This window comes from Epinephelus lanceolatus, chromosome 13 (genome assembly GCF_041903045.1).
Source record: "Epinephelus lanceolatus isolate andai-2023 chromosome 13, ASM4190304v1, whole genome shotgun sequence".
In the NCBI taxonomy this organism is placed as follows: domain Eukaryota; kingdom Metazoa; phylum Chordata; class Actinopteri; order Perciformes; family Serranidae; genus Epinephelus; species Epinephelus lanceolatus.
Window position 1 is genome coordinate 35,474,956 of NC_135746.1, and position 23,623 is coordinate 35,498,578.

Consider the following 23,623-nt stretch of genomic DNA (forward strand, 5'->3'; position numbering starts at 1 on the left):
GTTCCGAAGTCCCGTTGTTCCGAAATCATCATGATGCCCTGTGGTTAAGGTCTGGTTAGGTTTAGGCACAAAAACCATTTGGTTAGGGTCAGGAAAAGATCATGGTGTGGGTTAAAATGAAAAAGAAAGTGACAAACACATAAGCCGTGAGCCTGCCTCGCCTCAAGCCTTTCCCAGTTGACCCAGAGCTGGTCGTGGCGCACCATCAAGGTAGAAATACGCCCGCCGGGAGCCGTTCAGCACCGCGGACCGTCAGACTAATGGGATGTCGGACCAATGGGCTGTCGGACCAATGACATGGACCTGTAGTTGTTGACACACAGCTGACATGTTATTAAGCACTAAAGGCAGGGAAGTCATTGTTGAAATTTAAATGAAAGCAAAATAGCTGCTAATGAATTAAGGGACCTACTTCATTGTTGGTGCTGTAGCAGTATCTTTACTGCAACAGTCTCATTGGTGTCCGTCTTGAGACATTTCACCACCTGTCCAAAGCCTCCCTGTCCCAGATTTTGCAGCAGTTTGTAGTTGCTGGGGAGCAGGGTGCCACCAGATGGACTGGATAATGAACCCGTATTCTGTTCCATAATTAACTGATTTCCTTAAAGAGAGAGGGAAGAACAGGTCATCATCTCATGTTGAACAGCTCAGTGTTAAGGATCATTTATGCTCAATGATAGATACCTATACGGACACAGACAGAGCTTTCTCTCTACTACTCAACTCTGCGTTTATTTCATCCATATTTGTGCACGTTTTTTGAAAGCTTATGGACACGGACAAAATGGATTAGTAACATCCGAAATCGTGGGGCCAGTATAGCGTATTTCAAACAAGACACAACCATAGGACACGGCAAAGACATTTTAAAAATGGCAGAACTTAAAGAATTGGTAATATAGTAAAAACTGAATTTTCTTTCCACATGTCGCAATGTATTTAATGGCCTCACAGACCAACTCCGTTTACAACGCTGCCTCTGTTAAAAGGCACATGACTACGATCTCTTCCACCATCGACAATTGAAATTAATGGAATTGTCTTCGTACATCAAAGTAGGGTAAATGAGCCCTACAGCCGTAGGTCTGTGATCTTTACATTTAGGCCAAACAAGTTAAATTTTTTTATCAAAGGGTTAATATAACAAGGCTATATAACATAACAATTACAACTTTCTGTTCTTGTTTAGTAGCAGAGAACACCAGGATGACTGTGGTCTGTAATCATTCTGTGGTGTATCAATACTGCAGAAAATGAGTGTTTAAATTTTCAGTATTGATATGTACCAATAAATCGATATCTTTAATACACTAATTTGGATTTCGTGTAACTTCTGGCAAAGTGAAATCCCAGCTGGCCACCAACATTGTTTGACGCTGATATTTGGCTGAATTTGCGTTGTGACTTTGGGTGAGCAAAATTCAATGTCAGCATTACGTTCAGTGCCAACATCAATTTGGCATAGATTACTGACAACAGATGACATTGACATTTTCTTGATTTTTAAGTTGTGTTGTTAAGTAAACAAAATCAAATGTCTTCCTAAAATCTCATCCAAACGCCACCTTGACATAGAATAACATTTAGTTGTAAGATACAGAGAACAAACCCAAAACGTCTGCAAAATATCACAATGTCCACAGAGTGTGAAATTTTAAAGTCATTAGACATTAAACATATTGTCAACCCACTGTCATTTTAACCAAAATTGAATTTCTGTCCACTGTGAGAGTTTAGTGTCCTTACATGAGGGAGAAACAAACAATGACTTACCTGTAATGTTATCGCCAAAAATTTGTTGTGTCAGTTTCATTTGTTGTCAGTCGAAGACTTGCTATGTTGAGAAGTTGATTTTGTAGTAGAAAGGCCATCTATTTGGTATATTTCTGCTTTGTCTCAGTGGTTGCATAATGCACAAATGCCCTCAAAATCCCCAAGGAGTATGCTATATGATATAGCTAACTACCTAGCAAACTGTTTTCCACCATTTCAAACAAGGCTGCTTGTAAGCTAACGTTAGCTACTGGAATATTAGCAACAGCCCACGAGCTAACCGTACATTTCAACTGAAGATTTCTTGCTTCAGTTAGACAATGTAATGTAAAAAGTCGACAAAATTTGCTGCAGCCCTCAAAATCCCCTGTAAGTACGCTATAGCTAGCAAGATAACCACCGTATGTGTTTGTACGTGTTTGTTGTTAGCATACAACCTAACCATAGGTTTTAACTAAAGGTTACTAGCTTAAAAAAATCACATCATGTAACCAATTATATGAGTGAAGCTGAGATCTGAAAGTTACAGTTTGCTTGTAGGCTAATAGCAAACAGTAAAGTAGCTAACGTTATCTTACAAGTAGGCTAACCTTGTTTGGGATGGGGAGGTGGTTAGCTAGTTAGCAAGCTATAGCATATCATACTCCCAGGGGATTTTGAGGGCTGCAACAATGTCTGTCCACTCTTTTCCTTTTGAGGCTAACAATCTTGCAAATAGAGACCCTGCAAGATGCCCAGTCTTTGCAAAATCTTATTCTGTGACTAAAAAGTCTCTTACTAATGACACATTGTCTGAAGATGTGAGAGGGTCTAGTTTTTTAAAATTATTTTCAAATTATTCTAGTGTAAGATCACTTAAGAAGTCTCACAGATTCTTTTAAATACATGAAAATGCAACGCATTTTACTTAACACCAACAATGAAACCCCTGATAAAGCATGCATTATTATAGGCTACATCTATATGTAGCCTACTTTACTTAACACATACAATGATAACTTACAATACCGTACTATTACTACAGCTGATTATCAAAGTGTGTATAAGTGAGTATGGGTATTCATAATGCATCATAAGCTCCATCAGTCAACCTTTAGTTTATAACTAGTCAAGAGCATCCAGAAGACACCTATAATTTATTATAGGTGACATTTATAATGCTTTATGACTGCTGATATCGCATCAGGAAGCATTATGTGTGTTTATGAGTGTTGTCGTAGAGCATTATAAATGCATAATTCACTATGAATGGCCTTGTAATGCATCATAGATGTGGTCTTCATAGAACATGTTAACATTGCCATTGTAACTGTACTTGTTAATATGTCTGCTGGGAAAAAGGCCATATGATTGGCTTTCAAATACTAGCCTGTCATAAATAACGCTCTCTATTATGCAAAGCAAAACCTGAATAATATCTGATGAATCATAAAAAAATACTGACCATAATTCTAATATAATGGGGAATCCCAACCCTTTCCCCAGCACATCATAAAGATTAGGGTTTAATGTCAGGAATTTAGATCCAAGGAGTTCCCAGGAATCCTTGCCAAAATCTGTTCCTCTTTCCTGAGAAAAATACTTTCCTGATCCCTGTTTTTCTGGCAAGTATGTTACTAAGAGTCACCGTGAATGCATGTTCGAATGCCTTTAATATGGTGATATGACTAAATCAACTTTTCAGTTGCAGTAGTTTGTTCTAATTACTTTACATGCTCAAATGTTAATATGATCACCTGACCCCCAGCCAGCATTTCTATGTGGGGGCTAGTGGGTTGTACATGGGCTGAAAATGGGCCCTGTATGGGATTGTCCACAGGTTCTACAATGGCCCCATGCCGATTGATCACATGGGCACAGTGGGCTCCAGATAAGATCCCCATGTTGGGCTTATACCCACTTGGAACCCAGGTAGCCCTAGCATTACCCATGCATGGCCAATTTGGGTAAACCCTTCCATGTGGGCAATGGGCATGGGGCAATTATTGAACCCCTGGACATTCCTATATAAGGCCCATTTTTCAGCCCAATTACAACCCACATTGGCCCCACATACAAATGTTGCCTGGGCCATTGCAACCAACTGAAGGCTGTTCTACTGTTCCTCAAACAACATGCCAGGATGTCTACCTGAATGCAAATGATTTCTATTCAGCACTAAGATTGTCATATGTTCCCGGAAAACCAGACATACCTAAAGTTCTGACATTACAATATGCAGAAAAACAGAGAATCAGTTGATTCTATGTGGTTGGCATTATATCTTTCACTTCAAAGATTTTTGGAGATTTGAATCTAATTAATATGAAAAAAAGAATAAACACAATTTTATGTTTAGTCATCCTCATTTTTTTAAATTAATGCCAAAAACAACACTACATTCCTGTGAAATTTTAATTTTCAATCAAACCTAATAGAGTTCACCTGCCAATAATTCTATTGAATTCTGAATTTCTGTGGGCGTCAGTCCTTTGACAAGTACAGTAGTTGCTGCTGCCAATATTTTTGCTAGTCATATTTTTTCACACATATGCCGCTGTAAAGAAGTTCCTCTGCTTCCTTCCAGTGACTTTCAGACCCTGACCCAGCATTAAGTATTCCTACAAGGTCTGTATTCTAACAGGCCTACATAAACCCCATGTGCTTGGACACTAATCTTAAAGCCTAGAATGAAATGACTCATAAGAACAGGATGTGGTGCACCGGCACAACTCTTAACAAACAGAGGTAAGAGAAGAAGTGTTTGGCCAGCTGAGTGTTCTGCTGCAGCCTCAGTGTGAAGAGTTACATGACAGATAGCGGTGTGGATACTGAACAGAGACATGTAATGCTGAGGGGAACAGGAAAAGCCCCTCCACAGCTGTGTCCTGTTATCAACCACACAGCCACACACTCATACAGACTGCCAGCACATGCAGACACACTGTAAAAACACTGGACTCACACAGTGGAAACACACAAGCATAATTTCAAATAAATCTGAATGATAACAGTTTCGTGTTTGACTATATGTGGAAATAGGACACTGTCAGTCCCAATGCTATAATCCAACTAAACTGTAAATATGTGGCACCCTACTGGTCAAAGAGTGAAAGGTAGCTCATTTTAAAGCAGCTTATTGGCTACATTTAAATATGTCTTAACATTGTGTGTGTAGCACTGTTAGCACCCTTACCAAGCTAGGGAGTAAATAAGTCGATTAGCCTTTGTTGTCAAGTATAATTTAAGACAAAATTAAATGTGATTCAGTGTTTATTTTATTTTGTTTGTGCGTAATTGGATCAGAATGTTAAAGAAATAGCAAAATAAAATGAAAAAAACATACCTTGAAAATTTTGTTCTCACTATAAAAACTATGGCCACTTGAGTGTAGACAGATGCTGTTTCTGGGCACTTGCTGAAATCAGCCGTGTCCCCCCCAGCAATTTTTTATAGGGGTGACCTGATGGGGCCACTGAAATCTTTGGATGACACACCAAAACCAAAAACCACAAGTTAATTTCAGAAGTTCTGTTACACTGTTATAGTATAGTTGAAATCTATGACAATATGAGATTAAGGAACTGCATACTGATAGACACTGGTTACAGTAACAATTAATATTACTAATTGTCTGATATGCATAGACAACCTGGTCCCGCTCCCAACTCATCAAATATCAATGCTTGGTCAGTGGCCCTTGGCGTCAGATACAGATGCACCGAGGCACCCTTTAGTGGCAGTATGAGGCACACCGGATGGTGGCATGTTTTGACATTCTGAGCAACTGGCATAGTATAAAGAGCAAGGAAGTCTGGTGGTTGGGTCAAACAAACACTGGACTTTCACCCAGGAGATGGCTGTTGGTGTCCCATGTGCAACCAAAAGTCAATTAAGTTATCTTAATAGCAACACAGTGTGCTAGTACAGTTAGCATACTACACTTGTGATGTATATCACATGACATTACATCACGTTAGTAACAAGCATACTTGTTTTAGGCCAAACCATGATGTCCTCTTCTAAACCTAACAACAAACCTTTTTTGGCTGAGTTTATTTTCATTGAGTGGCAACTGCACACTTCCTGTGAAAATGGATGTTTTTGTTTGTTTTTTTGCAAAGGCAAACCCATCTTCATCATGTTTTTCTTTTTTTTTTAAATAGTCTGTCGTAATCTATAACAAAATAGGTTATAAAATATATGCTTACTCCACATAAACTATAAATAAACTATAAAAAAATACATACCCTCCCTTGCAATTTGGGATTACAAGCACCTGACAAGTTAAAAAAAACTAAACATTGTCAACAATAATTAAGTTAAAATGTCCTCAAACGAGAAGATCATTTAGTCTCATTTGAGCTCAGTCCATAGGGACTTGGGTTGGGAACCAGAGGGTCGCCTGTTCAAGTCCCCTTCCAGACCAAAATATGGAGCGTGGACTGGTAGCTGGTGAGGTGCCAGTTCACCTCCTGGGCACTGCCGAGGTGCCCCTGAGCAAGGCACCAAACCACCCAACCGCTCGGAGCGCCTGTCATGGGCAGCCCACTCTGACATCTCTCCACTTAGCGCATGTATAGGTCCAGTTTGTGCATGTGTGTGTCTTTTGGACCTGTGTGTAATTGACAAACAGAGTGAAAAATTGAATTTCCCCTTGGGAATTAATAAAGTATATTAAAAAAAAAAAAAAAAAGAATGTCCTTAAATGAGACAATAATAAAGTCTGAATGTCCTCAAATGAGATCATAATAAATTCCCATTGTCTTCAAATGAGTACTTTCTAATTAACAGTGTCTTAGCTTGTCACTGTTGCTAAAAGTGGTCAAATTTGCCAGTTATAAATAATATAAATAAATAAACAAGTTTCAACCCTAAAATTTGATGAGGTTTTGGACCTTGTCCACTTTGTCGTCAGGATCAGCTGCAGACTGACTTGGCAGAGATGGCTGCCTCTATTTGATCATGTGATGATAAGATTATACGGTAACTAGTTTAGGCATAACTACCTTATGCCTCTGTGACTGTGGCTCTGAAAAATACATTTAGATGATTAACAACATTATTTTCTGCTTGTGTATTATCATCTGAAGTGTTGCTCATGTTTTGTTTGTGCCAATCAAATGTAGTGAGTGTAACCAAACTGAGAGAGACAACAGAGAATCACAGTGTGAAAGAAACAAGAGAATTGGATTAGAGGAGTTGTGTCATAAATCGACAGGATTTGGTCATAGCAGAGTGTGACTCACTAACACATCAGAGAGCTGTGGTCTCCAGAGGACTCTGTGTACCTGCTGTCCGTCCTCTCTGCTCTGCTGCTGCGAACACCAGACAATCTCTCAGAGCTCAGAGGAATCCAGGCGGCATCACACCCTGTCTGACAGACAAATCTCCCTGTGAGACAGCCTAAACTATCCATCACCCTATCCACCCACACATGCGCATCACTGGGAGGAAATAAAGGGCACGAATTACATTCATTCACTTTTTCTAACTCTCTATTTCTGCCACAAGCTTCATCCATCCCCTCTATTATGTTACGAGACTGGCCTGTAGGAATTTTGGGCGACAAACGCACTTCACTAATTGGATGCGCTCTCAGTCCAGATGCTGTCAGTGTCCAGTCTGACATCAGTGGTAAATTGCTTTCCATATCTCTGAGACAGGAAGGACAGTGAGTCTGCCAAATGAAAACACCTGCGCTCCAAGCTGAGTCCCTCTGACACCGTCTGGGTTCATTGTGTGTGTGTGAGGACGTCATTATCACACACTTCAAAAGGATTCGGTGGCTGAACATGCAGACTGGAGGACATTACAGAGACAAAGAGAGGACAAAATAACAAGCAGAATATCAATACATTCATTAATGCTCCCCTTTTTCATCCTTCTTCAAACTGTGAATGTCAGGGTGATATATTAAACAAATACAGTGGTTCAAAATTTTGTAAAATAGGTTAATTTGCTATTTTTCCTTCTGGAGTAGGATGGAAAGATTAACTGTCATTGTCATGTCTGCGGTACAGAGCTAGAGTCAGGATGTGCTTAGCCTAGTGTAACATAAAGATAGCAAACAAGGGGAAAAAGCTAGTTTGGCTTTGCCAAAAGTGAAAAAACTCTAAAACACACTTACTAGCAGGTTGCAGGGGCGGAGCAGAGGGGTGGCTCCTGGGGCTCCAGAATTTTGTCAAAAGCTCCCAATCTATGTTATTCTCTAAAGAAATCTAATATAATTGGATAAATGTTCAATTCAGAGTATTGAAGACTACATGTACTTAGTAGGGTAGCTTAGATTATTATGGGATGGATTCAGATGTAACAGATCTGTCAGCAAATAGCTAAAAAAATATTAATGCTGTTCATGCCAATTCCAACACTAACACTACCCTATCCCAGCTGACATTGGGCGAGAGTTCGCCAGACTATCACAGGGCTGACATGTAGAGACAGACAAGCATTCACACTCACATTCACACCTATGGACAATTTAGAGTCACTAATTAACCTGTCCCCAACCATGTATGTCTTTGGACTGTGGGAGGAAGCCGGAGTACCTGGAGAAAACCCACGCTGATACGGGGAGAACATGCCAATGTCAATTAAAAATGGTAGCATCAGACAATTTTGCCTCTTTTTTGGTGGTAAGAGTGAAAATTAGTCATCCTCAGCATTTGTTGTGTTATGGCTTCAAAATAATGAAGACAGTTGAAAAAACAATAAGATAGAAAGTAGAACGTAGACTCTACTAGATTATTTTTTTCCTTGGCAGCTCTCATGTTTTCCCAAATGATGTACAGATTTTTAGGCCACCTATTTTCACAAATGGCTTGTAAAATAGAGCATATAGCTGTAAATGAGGGGGCAGCATGCCCCTGGACATCCCTACATTTGAGATGAGCCCAACGTCGGGCTCCACCACTGGCATGCTGTACCTTGTTTGTTTAGGCTAAACACCAACAGAAGTGTAAAAGCAAAGTTAGAACAAGCTCCTATCTTTAAACTAGGCTGACTCCAGCTCTGTAATTAAAAGCACAAACCGGAGAGTCGTAGTGATTTTCAAATCCCATTCTCCCGAAGAAGGAGAATATGAGTATTTAATGTTGACATAGCATGCATATTAGCATTTATATATTATCGGTTTAGTTAAATGACAACACAAAAAACTCAGATATCCTTGTTATCCTTGATCCTGAGCTGACTACATTGAACACTCCCTGATAAACTTACAACAGCATTACCAGAACTGTAAGTAGTGCCCCTTCTACAATTTGACCGTTAAAATAAGATGTTTGGATTATTTTTTTCCTTATGTTCGATTTTTTGAGAGTGAATGAATGAATAAATAAATAAAAAATTGTTGAGTGGCGCCCTAGGTGGCCGTCATAGAAGATCCACCTCTACGTCCATGTAACAGCTGACTGCTCTCCTACCGGTCTGAGGAGTGAGGAACATTAACTGCAAGTATGGTATATTGCACAGCAACCACCTTGCACTCTGTGCAGGCAACCTAGAGGGCCAATTTCTTTGTAAGAACAATGCTATATGAACATGTTAATAAAAGCGGTTTAAAGTAGAATGTGTCTGACATTCCATGGCCTGTTGTTAGTTACTGCTTAATTCTAGCATTGCTCTGAGTCTGCAAGATATGTCAGTAGGAAACATTTTGCCAACATGTTTGCAGCAACAACTTTGATGGTGTGTTTACAGCTTTCCAGCTGCTGCCAAGTGGCTAAAGCTCAATTAATGCAGCTTTAAAGCTGTAAATGTTTTTTTAATGGCTCATTAATACCTTTCTATTGGAACTACACACTCTTTACGATTAAATATTCAACACCAAACTTCATGTTTTAATGGCTACAGAAATCCAATTAATGGAAATATGTAATAACATATAGTGTAAGTGCTTATTAAGCTAGTTTAATGATGATTAAGGATTATTGTCTGGAGCAAAGCCTATTTTATTCAACTGTAGGTCACTGCTCTGAAGAATGGTTCACAAATACAAATGAGACCTGAATGGGTAAATACTATACACAAAAACTATTACAAGAAATGATAGTAATGTCAGGAAGAACTGTGGACAGTGAGGATGGAGACGGACTGACAGACGACACAGAGGCAGTGAGAGAAGAGAACCACAGATGACATTGGCTGGAAATGAGACGAGGCTCAAAACAAGGACAGACATCAATTAGAATGGCCAAATATTTGCTCGAGAGTATCACAGTTTACTTTGCATGGTTACAGTGTTTGGGGGATTAGATAGTTTCTTCCAGGCATGGGCAAACTCATTAGCTTGATTCATCTACATTCAGCAGACTTGAGCTGATGAAGGCTGAGCTGGAACTACACAGAAACAGACAACTGAGATTTCTCAATAGTCCGAATGCCAGTCCCACAAAAATAGACTCTTTCATTTGTTTCCATGCAGTGGCTTTCACTGTATTTCTTTGTGTTTAGGAGGGAAAATGATTGATTAAATCACATTCTTTAACAGACCTGTCGTCCAGAAATATGAGTGATGTGGAATATGCACGCCAGAATGTTATTTGCTCTGTCTACTGTATGTTACCATGCAATAAATAAAGCAGCTGCAAGAAATCCATCTCAGTCTCATATGCAGCAAGCAAACAGAGCAAGATGATTTCACTTATACTGAGATCATAAATTCAGATTCCTTCAGCAGAACCTCACCTACCTAAGAAATTATGAATTACCCTCCAACCAAACCCTGTAATATCTTCTGAGTGTTTAAAAACTTTTTTTCTATCTATATTAAGACATTTAGTCTCATATACTGTATATCAGAATAAACCTTAAACATGTGTGTATCATGGGTTGTAAACTCATTCATGTGACTGAATTCCCACAGTTCATAGAAATACGATGCAGGATATGATCTCAGTGTCCTCAATGGTAACTACGGCACTGTTGGGATATCAGCACACAAATGCTTTGTATGCCTTTTAAACACTGAATTTAGCAGCTGAAGTTTGGACCATAGAATGATTTCACTGAGAGAGTAATTTTGGTGTCCTACTGGGTAAAGTAAAAAAACCCACAGTGCAGTTACCCATGAAATGAGAAACGAGGAGCTTTATAAGACAAAATCAAGAGACACTAAACTTAAAAAAAAATGTGTTTCCCACTAAATAAAAATTCATGATTATCCATGCGGCTGTCATAATACAATCAGCTGCCATCCTTCTTTTTGTTCATCCCTTCTATAAAGTTGGATTAGTTTGATCACAAGCATATAAAAAGACAGTCTTACTCCTTAAAACAAGTGAAAAATATCTGGCGGTGAAGTCCTATCACAAACTTCTTTAAAGGAGTGCTTCACACCATAAATGACCATTTGCATATCAGTTAATCACACTGTGTTACGTAGAATTCTTGATGACAACTTTGATTTTCTCCCATGCCTCCACGGTGAACAAAGAATCCAAAAATGGAGAAAAGTCTTAATGAATTGAAGTCATAGGGGTCCATGTTTAACAACAGCAAAACTCTCCTACAACTCATGCAGTAATTCAGGTCTCATTTATCCGGTTGTATGCTCAGTACTTCCCAAACACATGCATTTTCACAAGAACAGAGGTAGGCAACCTGTGGCTCCAGAGCCGCATGTGTGTGTTTAGCCCCTCTCTAGTGGCTCCATGTAGAACATTTTAATTTTCATTCATTGATGTAAGCCAAAAGTTATTCTAAAAATGCATAGCCTGTACACCCATTTGAAAAAAATGTTTTAACATTTCGTTAACTAAAATGTGCATCATACGTGTGGCCTGGGGCCTTTATCTCTAAAAACATCACTAGCAATGGCTGAAGTAGTCTTGAGTCCTCCTGGCTAGGCTGGCTGTGGAACTGAAATCCAAAACGGGGAAAGTCTCAGGGGAAAATACAGAATTTAATAGTACATGGACAAATTTGTTTGCTTTCAGCGACAATGCTGCAAAGTTAAAAGACCAAATCATCAAAAACAGCCCACTGCAGAATAGCCACCTTGTGCTAAAACATGTTAATGAATGCTCATTTAGATCTTATGCTGATAGGCTAAATTCAACTTAAAAGGCTGTGCTACCTTAATTATGATGCTCAAATAATGTTTTTGGCTACAGACAGATTTTTTTTTTTCTTTTGATAGTTAAGGTTGTCGATCCCTCCACAAGACCTTACAACCTGAAACACCATCTCCTGCACTGACGGGGAGCACACCTGGGCCGTTGATATGGAGGTGTTTTAACTTGTAAGTTTTTAGCAAAAATTCATGTGTTTGAGAATCACGGAGCACATGAATGGATAAATAGAACCTGGATTATACTGTGTATATTTCAGTTCTGCTGTTGTTAAACATGGACCCTATGAGTTCAATTCATCAAATAAAATCTAATATTAATAAATTCTTTGTTCAATGTGGAGGCATGCAAGATAAACAACATTTTCATCATAATTCAATGTTACACAGAGTGAGTAATTGATATACAAATTATCATTTTGTGGGTGAAGTATTCCTTTAATCTGACAAGCTCCAACCAACTAGCACTTACTTATAAGATTCCTGAAAGGACAGAAACTGCACTTTAAACAAGCAGAATTATTGGGATCCAAAATCAACTGCCTTGATTTCTTAAGAATCTTTATAGTTTTCATGGATCTAGAATACTCAGATCCTAAACCTGGAACAACCCTCTTCAGCCCTCCAGAGTCACCCATACAGTTAGTTTTGTTTTGAGGAAAGTAAATCTTAAAGGCTGAATCTGAGACTTCAAATCTTGTTAAGGCTGAAGTTTTTTGCTGTGTCTGAGACAAAAGGTAGAGGTTGTCAACAAGAGAACTGAATCAGCTTAATGAGTCCACACTGTCACCCAGTCAGAAAACAAAAATCAGCTTGAGAGCTGAGATTGAAACCCTGAGCACGGTCTGAAATTATTTCATGGTATGTCATCATATCCTTAATTAACAATTAACATCACAATTCTGGGATCTCTTCTAATGAGCATTTCATCTGCACTTTAAATCCAAATGTATTTGCACCATGGACACAAACACATACCCACCCACCCACACACATAATGCACACATGCCCCCCAAACATGCAGACACAGACACAAAGACTCAGTTGCTGTTGCTTAGTCAACATCTGCATGGGAAAACAAAGCACTGAATCACACCCAGTGGGGATAAACAATCTGATTTGTCATCATCAGCAGTCCCCGACACTGTCACCCCCCCACCCACTACCACCACCACCACGGCAGCACACACCAGGCCAGTCATCTGCCAGCCTCCCCACCCCCTCTCTGAAGCTGCAGCTACATCGACAGACACTCTAGAGGGCAGTGTTGCTCTCAGATTGAGGCGGAGGAACCAGCTGCAGTGTCTCCCCTGGGCCTCCTGGCAAGGAGGAAGGGGGCTCTCTTCCTCTTTTGTTTCCCGGTTGCTGCAGGACGGGACCCCTGCCAGCCTGCCTCTGAAATACTGAGGGAAGTAAAAACTGTGTGGCAGAGCTGACAGATCTGCAGATTTGTGATCTGGCACGGCTCCCTTATTGAGTGTTATGGCTGCAGCTATACACCAATTATGGCCCGGGCCAGTCAATAGAGAAGCATTTTATTTCCTCTCAGGGTGTCGTAAGGGGTAAAGGCACACTAAGGTTAACTGCCATGTTACTGCTTTACAGAGAAATGAGAGATGAAGAAGAAGACCTGCTGCGTTAAGCTACAGGGAGGAAACCTTGAATGTATCCAGCCGGCCGGGTGTATTCAAATCATGAATTATGTATTGTGTATTCTTTGAGATGTCCTTTTCCCTGAGGTGACTGTTTTTATGAAAGCATCAGAATGGATAACCTTATCTGTAGCAGACTGTGTTGCCTGTACACACATCAAAATGGTAACCAAACACAACTAATGTATTCCTACATACATCCATATGGATTGTCTATCCATTCTGGATCCTGGAGATCTGTGGAGGTGTTGTTCACAGGAAAAGAAAAAAAATTGGATGTGGAGGACGGCAGAGTTAAAGGGGGACTATAATATGGGTGTTAGCTAGATTTTAAAATGCCTTCAAAGATGTATTTTGGATTAACTGAGATGGTAAAGATCATCGAGGCAGTTGAGGTGTACTGTATTTTTCTAGTCCTGAGAGATGTGTTGTTGATCCACATAAACCATAGGCATGTGTTTTGGATCCTCCAGTCCCCTTCAGTCAATTGATATCAACTCACTTCTGGTACCAGGTGCTTCTATATATTTTGTTTTCCACTGTGGATAGTAAAGGTAAAGTAAAGTAAAGTTCCACTGATTGTCACACACCTGAGTGTGTGAGATTTGTTCTCTGCATTTGACCCATCCCCTGAGGGAGCGGTGAGCAGCAGCGGTGCCGCGCTCGGGAATCATGTGGTGATCTAACCCCCTAATTCCAACCCCTGATGCTGAGTGCCAAGCAGGGAGGCAATGGGTCCCATTTTTATAGTCTTTGGTATGACCTGGCCAGGGATCGAACCCACAACCTCTCACTCTCAGGGACACTCTACCACTAGTCCACTGAGCTGGTACCCCCCTCAGAGCAGGCAGGATTCTCAGGTGATTGCCACAGCATCAGTGCATGAAACAGCAGTGACATCATCAACACTTGCTTCATCTTTTCATCGGCAATCAAACAGAGGAACTTCGTAATTTGCATGGCATAGTGTAGTGTACAATGTTCTTTTGCTGGCTGCCATTTTAAAAAATCTGGGTCGAGTGAATAAAAAAATTGCGGTTGCTATTGACGATAGCTTGGCTATTTAAAAATATTTTTTTGAATCTTGACAATTTGTAAACACGTGCTCTAAATTTGTTGAGACAACAAAGTAACGAAGATGCAGGATCTTTGACATTTATACATTTACCCTAGATTTTATGAACCAACAAAGAATTATGGATTCTGTATGAACATGTACTTCACAAGAACCGTAAAGGTCCTTGATAAGAATTGGAAAAGATAATTCTGTATTCTTGGCAATGTATAAACACGTATTCCAGATTTTTCGAGATAATAAAGCAACAATGGTGTATTTTGAATTCATGAAGAATGTGGAGCTGAATTTTGTTTCCTGTAAGATAGTTTAGGTGGATTTACTGTACCATGTTTGGATTTTGGAGAAACTGTAAAGGTGTATTCCAGACTTTGGGGGACTGTTAAGGTTTATTGTTTATCCACAACAGAGTGTGGGTTGGGCTGCATATTTCTGTCCAAACCTGACAAGAGTCCCAGGGAGTAACGGCGCCTGACCCGAACCCAACAAGTTTTACTTTTTATGTCCGAACCAACCTGAGCCTGATGCAGTTGTCATGTTGTCATGTAAATAACAAACCCTACCAACACAGACAGTAGGTCCATCATTTTTATTATTTTTACACTATATTCTTATTAAAAAGAACTTCAAAAACCATGTCAAGAAGGCTGAATATGAATTGAATCATTTGAAAATATTTGTCTGAACCTGGCTGAGTGGGTCCTGATGGATTCCATTGGCTCTCGTCTGGCTTGGCACAGGTATCCATACTCTAAAATGTAATGACCATAAATCCGTAGTGTGGATCATGTAGGAAAGCCAGGGCATATAAATCTGTTTCTTGTAGGTGTAGTGCAGATTGTAGAGTAGCTTAGATTTTAGAACGCAGAGTGCTGTCAGTTTGTAATTCTGAAGGGCTGTAAAGGTTGGTCTGGATTTTGGGGACTGCTTCATGCATACTCTGGTTCAGTTAGAACTGTAACATTGTCTGAAGTGTTAATGGGTAAGTATCAAGATTCCAAGGAACTGTAGAGTCCAATTTGATGTCCTGAAGGACTGTTAAGATATATTTTTTAAATGTTGGAGACCTCTACATGTGTAATCTGGATCCATTAGAACTCTGTAAAGGTTGTAGAGTAGTGAAGTGCATTGCGGATACTAGACCCCTGCATGCTGTTCTGTACTGCATATTTGCGTTAGTGTATTCATTGAATGCAGATAAATGCTGTTGTATGTGTAGGAGGGTTTGGCTGGGCAGGGCTATCTTCATGTGATGGGGCTGTAATTTATGTAATCAATCCTGTACGTGAGCCATCAAGCCTGTCACTCTCCACATTCCTGGAGGTGTAAATCAAGGTCCTCCAGGCCGTGGACCTCACACTCAAGAAAATGTCCATCTCAAATATCCAAGCAAGTGATTTTATCCAGACCAAACTCTGATTTATGGAAAACCACAGAGAGAGCTCCCAGTGGTAATAAAAGTAGACATTTTCTGCAGTGTCGAACTCCCTCTGACGCCAATCTCTGACGTGTAATGACAAACACATCCCTCAATGTCACTCCTGTCTAATCTGTATTCTAGTACTTTGCGAGGAGAATGGAAGAGGTCAAGGATGACTTGAAAGCAAGCGCTATGAAATATCAACTGGGATCATAAAATATTCCAATTTTAAGCATCAGTCACGTTCAGCCAGATGTGTGGAAGACCACTGGTGCAAAAAACAACAAACATCAGCGAAAAGCATTGTAGGAATAATTGCTCGCTGCTCACGCCCATAACAAATCGACTGCTGTGTACATTTGGGCTTCCTGCGTCGGACACATGAGAGGAGATTTAATCTTTTTCCTGAAGCGACCCCTCCCCTGTGACCACAGAGGTCATGGGTGCAAATCAGCCATGTTGATCATAGACACACAACCGCTGTCATCGCACTCCATACCCCTATGTGGCCCTTCACACACACACACACACACACGCACACACACACACACACACACAGAAGCCACGCAGTATGTCATCAAAATATAAAAAACATCAAAGTATAGTATGTCATCAAAATATCATATAAAACGTTATAGTATAGTATGTCATCAAAATATCATAAAAAAACCCGTCATAGTATAGTGTGTCATCAAAATATCATAAAAAAAGGTCATAGTATAGTATGTCATCAAAATGTCATTAAAAACATCATAGTATAGTACTAGTGCAGTGGCCGTAGTAAGCATATATTTTGGTAAGGAGGCATCAGTTGAAACATGAAAGGTTTTGTGTCTGTGATTGATATGGATACAGATTGAGGTGTATATGTTTAATCAGTAATCAAAATGTTTTGTAGGAAAGGGTCTACTAATGGGTGGGGGGCGGGGGATTTGTGGTAATGGATGTTCAGTTTTGGGGCCTTTTGTTTTTCTTCCGCTTCTCTGGGGTTTTTTTTTTTTTTTTTTTGGATCCTTCAGGCTCCTGTTTGTTTGGCTCGTCCTCTCATCTGGCCCTTTTCCTTGGTGGACAACAATCGTCTTCTCTCTCAGCCTTGAGCTCCATTGAGAGCTCATCGTTGAGGGACAGGTTGTTGAACATGGATGTCAGCTCCTCCATCTGTGTCTGGAAAGAAGTCTGATCCGCCAGGGCATTTTGTTGGAGGATTTTCTTTTCTTTCTTCTTTTCTGCCCTTGGTCTCGTTGACCTGGACAGCCATGTTACATGCATTGAGAGTCTCAGGGTCAGCTCTCTTTTGGTCTTCTTTTCCCTCTTTATGTGGATCTTTTTCAGGGATATTTGCTTAGCCAGTTGTTGTTTGGTGTCCTCTAACTCCTGGCTAAGTTGGTTTTTCTCATCAAAAAACTCCTGTCTCTGTCTATCCAACAGGTTGTGAAGTTCTTGGACCTGATTGCAAAGTCGATACAAGTGCAATGTACTTTCTGCAACCAACACAAAGCAATCGTTAAAGCAGGTGAAGTTAGCGGACAGTTAGGTTCGGATGACTAATGCTTAAAGCTTTAACGCAGGTTCCATTGACTGACGGTATAATGCTATGCGAGTGAGGGCAAGGCTCAGCAGGTTCCGTAATGCGTTGGCCTGTGGTTAATGCGAGTTACCTGGCAATGTCGCGTATTCATGATCATGATCATTCAAGTGTGCGTGGGTGTGCGTATCCATGAGTGAGAATGTTCTTCCTCCTCTGCTGGTGAGAAGAGAGAACGTCATGCCCCGCGAAATTCCGCGAGAGGGCGACAGCAGGGGACACACACACACACACACACACACATGCAAAAAACGAAACAAATAATTGGACAGTAACTAACTCATTATGTTTTATAAACAGACAAATCAAGGCTGGTCAAGGTGACCAGCAGGTGTCATTATTGGCTGCCATTACACACACACACACACACACACACACACACACACACACACAAAATGAATAGCATTACCAATCCTTACCATCAACCACATTTTTCAGACCTGTAAAAAAACACAATCCCCTGTCCTCACAGAGTTCAAGAGAAACGAAATATAAAGACAAGTAAACACTGCAGACTTGGGATCAGAAGTCGCCCCTGGAGCAGCACCATAATGCTGTCATATATTTGCTGTCATAATTGCCAGAGCAGGACTGTGTACCCTCACAAGGCGCAGTAATAACAGTCAATCAAAGGTCATCAAATAAGCAGTCTTGTTTGCCACGCACTGAACCTCACCCTCTGTTTTTGTTTGAACCCGTCTGGAACATTTCCAGGTTACTCTATCTGCCAAGCTTATTTTTCAAAGACTGAGAAATGATTAATTTTTCTCTCCAGGACTGAGGCGTTTCCTCTGCAGCTGTGACTTTCTACCACAATGTATTTGTTACAGTGTTACACAACTGAAAGCTCTTGTTAATGTGATAATCTATACTGCTTAATTCCCTGACAGCATTACTTCAAGTAATAATATCAAAGACTTTCATTTAAATAAATGTCTTTCAAGTCACTTTCAATCCCTGAATGAGGTAACACAATGGATTAGGGTTAGGGCAAGCACAACTGTCAGGACTGAGGACTGAGACAAGGATAAAGAAAAGGATGGAGCGCCACTGTGCATGTTGTAGAGAAAGAGACAGAGAGAAAGAGAGAGTGACACAGAGAGGACAAGAGAAGGTGGAAAGTGGACTATTGCACACAATGTTTCTGCAAGTTATTAATAAATTACTTGGAATTTTTAACCTACCCACACGAACCTGTGATATTTTCCACTAAGCTTACCCAAACTCTCTCGACCCACAGGCTGTGGGTCAACCCATGGATCACACTCAGCCTGGTTTCAACCCTTTTTTTGCACACACTGCTTATTGCCATAGGTGCCGCCAAAGAGAAAAACAAAAATGGAGTTCTTCGAGATTGTAACTTTATGTCATGTACCGGTTATATTCAAGCAGCTAACAAACTTGGTTAAGGCTAGCAGAAGATCATGGTTTCATAACAAAGCACTTTAACTTCAAGTCTGTTATGGGACATGAACTCTCCTCTTCTACATTATGTAGACCTAAGCTTCATTACACACCCATCCACAGCCCCATCTTGGAGCCAGCCTCAAGTGGCCATTTGAGGAACTGCAGTTTTTGGTACTTTCATGTTGTATTCATTTTGCATCCCAGGAGGTTTGCGCTTGAGTATGACATGTAACAGATGTTCCCAGCTGTTATTTGGCATGCACTGTTACCATTTGGATACCACAGTGCTCCAGGCACACTGCTTCTTCCATTGGTACCAAACGTTGGAATTGGGTGTAAGTAGTAGGGTGCTAAATCATCCAAAATGGACATAATACGTAGGTACACCAATACTGATACTGTGGGAGCCATAGTGTTGTGCACTGACCTGATTTTCTGCCACATTTTGGTGCTGAATCTCAACCTCCACAGTGGGCTTCCAAAGGTGTCATCAGGAGGCAGAATTTACTATGCAGTCAATAGTACTGTGGAGAAAAATGGACAAGAAGTGAATTTTGAGCATCTCAGAATTCCCACAGTTACATAACTGTACCCTGTGCTTGGCTCTTGAGTGAAAAATGTCAAGTATGGCAGAAAATGTTAGAGGGGATGGAGATACCATCTTAGAAAAATTTGTGGTTTATATATTCCACCGTATGATTCCAATGTTGTCCAAATAGCCTCCCTTGTTGGCCGCTTTGTAGCAAGAATAAAGCTTGCTCTTCATGCTCTCTACTGTGTATGGGCGGATTATCGACAGGGGAAAGTGGGCAACTGCCATGGGGCCCTAAATCCCCATATTCATTGTGTGTCAGCTGGTTTGTGGCAATTTGATTAAGTGAAAATCTGATTGAGAATATGCAACACTAAAGCACAAACTACCTCACACAGCATGTCAAGGGGTGCCTACAACTAACAGGTTAATCTAGACATGTATGAGATTTTACTGAAAAGTCAGTAGTGGAAAACTTCACTAGTACTGGATTAAGTGGGAAATTTCTCTATAAAAGCATTATGTGGAGATGCATGCGTGTAATAACCAAAGCCGAAGGAGGCCAGAGGACATGTCCCAAAACATTTTTAAAACTTGGCTAGCAGCCAACCCTCACATTCCCAGGTGTGGTCCTGAGGTCTCTGTCTCTCTCTCTGGGTTACTTGCTTCACTAAAACTAACATTGGTGAACCTGGCTAACTGATGTCATAACCTTAATCTGCATGTATGAATATGTCCTATGTAGCAAAAACAGACCCATGTTCACATATCCTTTCCAGGTCGTTTTGAGGGTTGAGGTCAAGTGTTTCTTTCCATTTTCTAAATACCAATACTTGCAGTTAGTGAGAAAAATCTGGAGGATTACACACATATTTTACGGTTTATTAATCAATGAAAAGTCAACATGAATGCTTAATCTATCAGTTACGTTTATTCTCTTTGTGCCAGCCAGCCAGTTTGTTTTGCCCCAATGTGCTGATCTCCAGAGAAGGCAGACTGTAAAATATTACTGGTGCAGTGTTGACATTATTACAGAATGCCCACAAAATAGGGATTTATGGAACCATTATTCAATTAAGTGTGTTTTGAAAGGAGGCCAGTTCCCTTCAACCTGCTGCGATGGGTCGACTTGCCTCTTGCTTCTCAGCCCTGCAGTTTGTGTAACACTGGCTTTGTACAAGAGCAGCACAAATTATATTACACTGTAAATCACCAGAGATGGGACACATTTTTCCATTCCCTCCCAGTCCAGATGGAAAATCCATTCACCTTAAACTCCTGTTCATGAAAAAATCTCTTTTTCAGACATGGTAATGTGCAATAAATTCCGGTCTGGGCTGACATTTGAATGATTGAATGTATTGAATACATCTCACACTCAAAGCCCTTTATCAATTTGAAACTTGGAGCTGGAAAAAAGCCTCAACAGTACAACTGCCCAATATTGAGACAAACTCGAGCTGAAGTGCTTTGATCATTTAACCTTGAACAGCAATAATTTCAACTCCCACACACAACGTGGGCAAGTTAGTAATTACAAACAATACACTTCCTCCAAAATACTCTGAACGTTCTTGTCAATCCTCCCAATCGTTCACTCTTCCTGAAGAACATGGTACAGTACAGCCAGCTGTTATGTAGAATGACCGGAGGTCATTGCAGTTCTCTATACGCTGGGGCATGATCGACACATACACAGCTGTTTCTGGTTATAACCCCCCTCGGTCTCTGAACAAACATTAACTCAGTTTTATGGCATGAAGAATTTTGTTCCAAAATAAGGTATCCTTCATTTGAATGTAGTACCACCTGCAGTTATACAGTAACAAGTTATGGCACACTGTGGCAGAAACTGACCCAAATCTTTGGGTGGCAAAATTTCATCGGTGACCAATTTAGTTTGTAAAAAGTAAGTAATGTGAATGGATAGTTCAAAGTTTTGGAATACTCACTGTAACCTTGGGTGAAAACCATGTGGGCAATTGACACGAGGCTGTAATGGAACACTCACCTACATCCCATATCCCAGCCTGCGTAGTTCCCGTGTAGTACCCACACACAACTCAGTGATAAGGCCCATATAGGTCTTGCACATCTTGCCCAACTCTTGCCAAACCTAACAGCCAGTGTAATCCTGCATGACTCCCATATGGACAATGGGCATGAGGCCAACATGGAAACTGTGAACAAACCGACTTACAACCGGTATTTCAGCCCATGTTTTAGGCTACCCACATAGAACTTAAAGTTGGGACCAAGATGGGTCTTGTGCACGTTGTCTAGTTGGGACACACCAAGTGTCATCCATGTGGGGAATTGACATAGGACCATTATGAAACCAATGGACAATCTAATATTGGGCCCATTTTTCAGCCCATTTACTACCCAAATGGGGCCCCATACACAAATGTTGACTGGATGCTTATTGAAGGAGAGTTAGATAAAAGATCCATACCACTGTTGTCTATTCATTAAATATGAACCTACTAACAGCAGCCAGTTAGCTTAGCTTGGAATAAAGTTTGGAAACAGCTAACCTGGCTCTGTCCAAAGGTCACAAAATCCATCTATATCGATGATCATAAGTGTTGTCGTTTCCTGGTTATAAAGGCTGCATTACAGTAAAGTCATGTCATTTTCAGAATTTACCAGACTGTTTAAATCTCAGTTAAAATATTTTGTGAAAGCACCAATAGTCAGCCCTAAAATATCGCTGCAATATAGATATTGAAGTGTTTGGTCAAAAACATTGCTGTATTTGATTTTCTCCATATTGCCCAGCCCTACTATCGGCATCTATGAAGCTCAGTAATTGTTAGGACAGCATGTAGTTTTCTTGGGATGCTAATAACATAATAACATGGCTTTAGGGATGGCAGTGCTGGTCTTTTGATAAGTCAGTCAGCCTGCTGCTTTTGTTCCATACTAAAATATCTCAACACCAATGGGACTGATTGCCATGAAATTTTGTACAGACATTCATGATCCTTAGAGGATGAATCTGTCTAACTTTACTCAACCCCTGACTTTTTGTCTTGTGCCACCAGCAGTTACATTTTCACTTCACAAATATCACAAATATCATCTTATCATCTAAAAAATGTATTGGCATACAGACATTCACAATTCCACGAAATGTATCCTACCCACTCTGGTGACCCCCAACTTTTCCTATAACACTACCATGTTTTATGGTTTTAAGTGAAATGTTGCAACTATTGGATGGATTGCTGTGAAATTTGACACAATCATGCCTTCATTTATGGTGATCCTCTAACTTTTCAGAGGCCACTATCAGATCAAAATTGTACTTTCTCCTGTACTTTGGTTTATAACTAAATACCTGCAAAACTGAAGACATTCCCACAATCCTCAACTGTGCTTTGCTTTCAGTGCTAATTAGCAAATATTAGCATATTATCATCCTAAACTAAGATGATGAACATGGCAAATATTATACCTGCTTAACATCAGCATGTTAGCGTTGTCATTTTAGCATGTTAGCATGTTGACATTAGCATTTAACTAGGGCTGGGCGATAAATCGATTTTATCGATTAATTTGAATTTGTAGTTTAGGCCGATTTGTTTTAATGAAAATCGAGTTTCTATCTAAAATCCGCCACCGCCGCTCCACGCTGGGCTCCCGTAGTTCAAAGTGGGCTCACCCCTCCCCCCGCGCACTTGATACACAAACAACATGGCAGCGAGCGCTGAAGAACTCGTTCTCAAGAAAGGGAACGAGTTCTTCAGCGATTTTGTGTGCACACCTGTGCCTGTGTCTGTGTGCGCATCAGGACCGAACTCCGCCGTGCACGACACAGAGAGCAGAGGAGGATTTTAGATGCGCACTGTGTAGGGACAGAAATGACATGCCGTTGTGTAAATAAGATAAATAACTGTTACCAATGCCAAGCTGGTAGACTCCTACATCAACTACACACATACACAATTACACACACACACACACACACACACACACACACACAAAAGCCACACACATCAGGCTCAGCCTGTAACATAAGGCTACTTAGTTTGTTTAATAAAAGGACAAGGTATAGACCTGTTCTACAGGAAAGGTAACCTTAAATGACTTCTGTTGTGATCCAGTGTAATGGTAGGGGAA

The 23,623-nt window shown here is 40.4% G+C and overlaps 1 long non-coding RNA gene across 2 annotated transcripts in view; it reads right to left on the reverse strand.

Annotated features, from left to right (window-relative positions):
* The window catches only part of LOC144466564 (uncharacterized), a 270,562-nt gene that overhangs the window by 2,773 nt on the left and 244,166 nt on the right, over nucleotides 1–23,623 (reverse strand). For both annotated transcript variants that reach the window (XR_013493174.1, XR_013493173.1), the window contains exon 4: nucleotides 19,394–19,490. This is a non-coding gene — a long non-coding RNA (uncharacterized LOC144466564). The remainder of the gene's footprint in view (nucleotides 1–19,393; nucleotides 19,491–23,623) is intronic.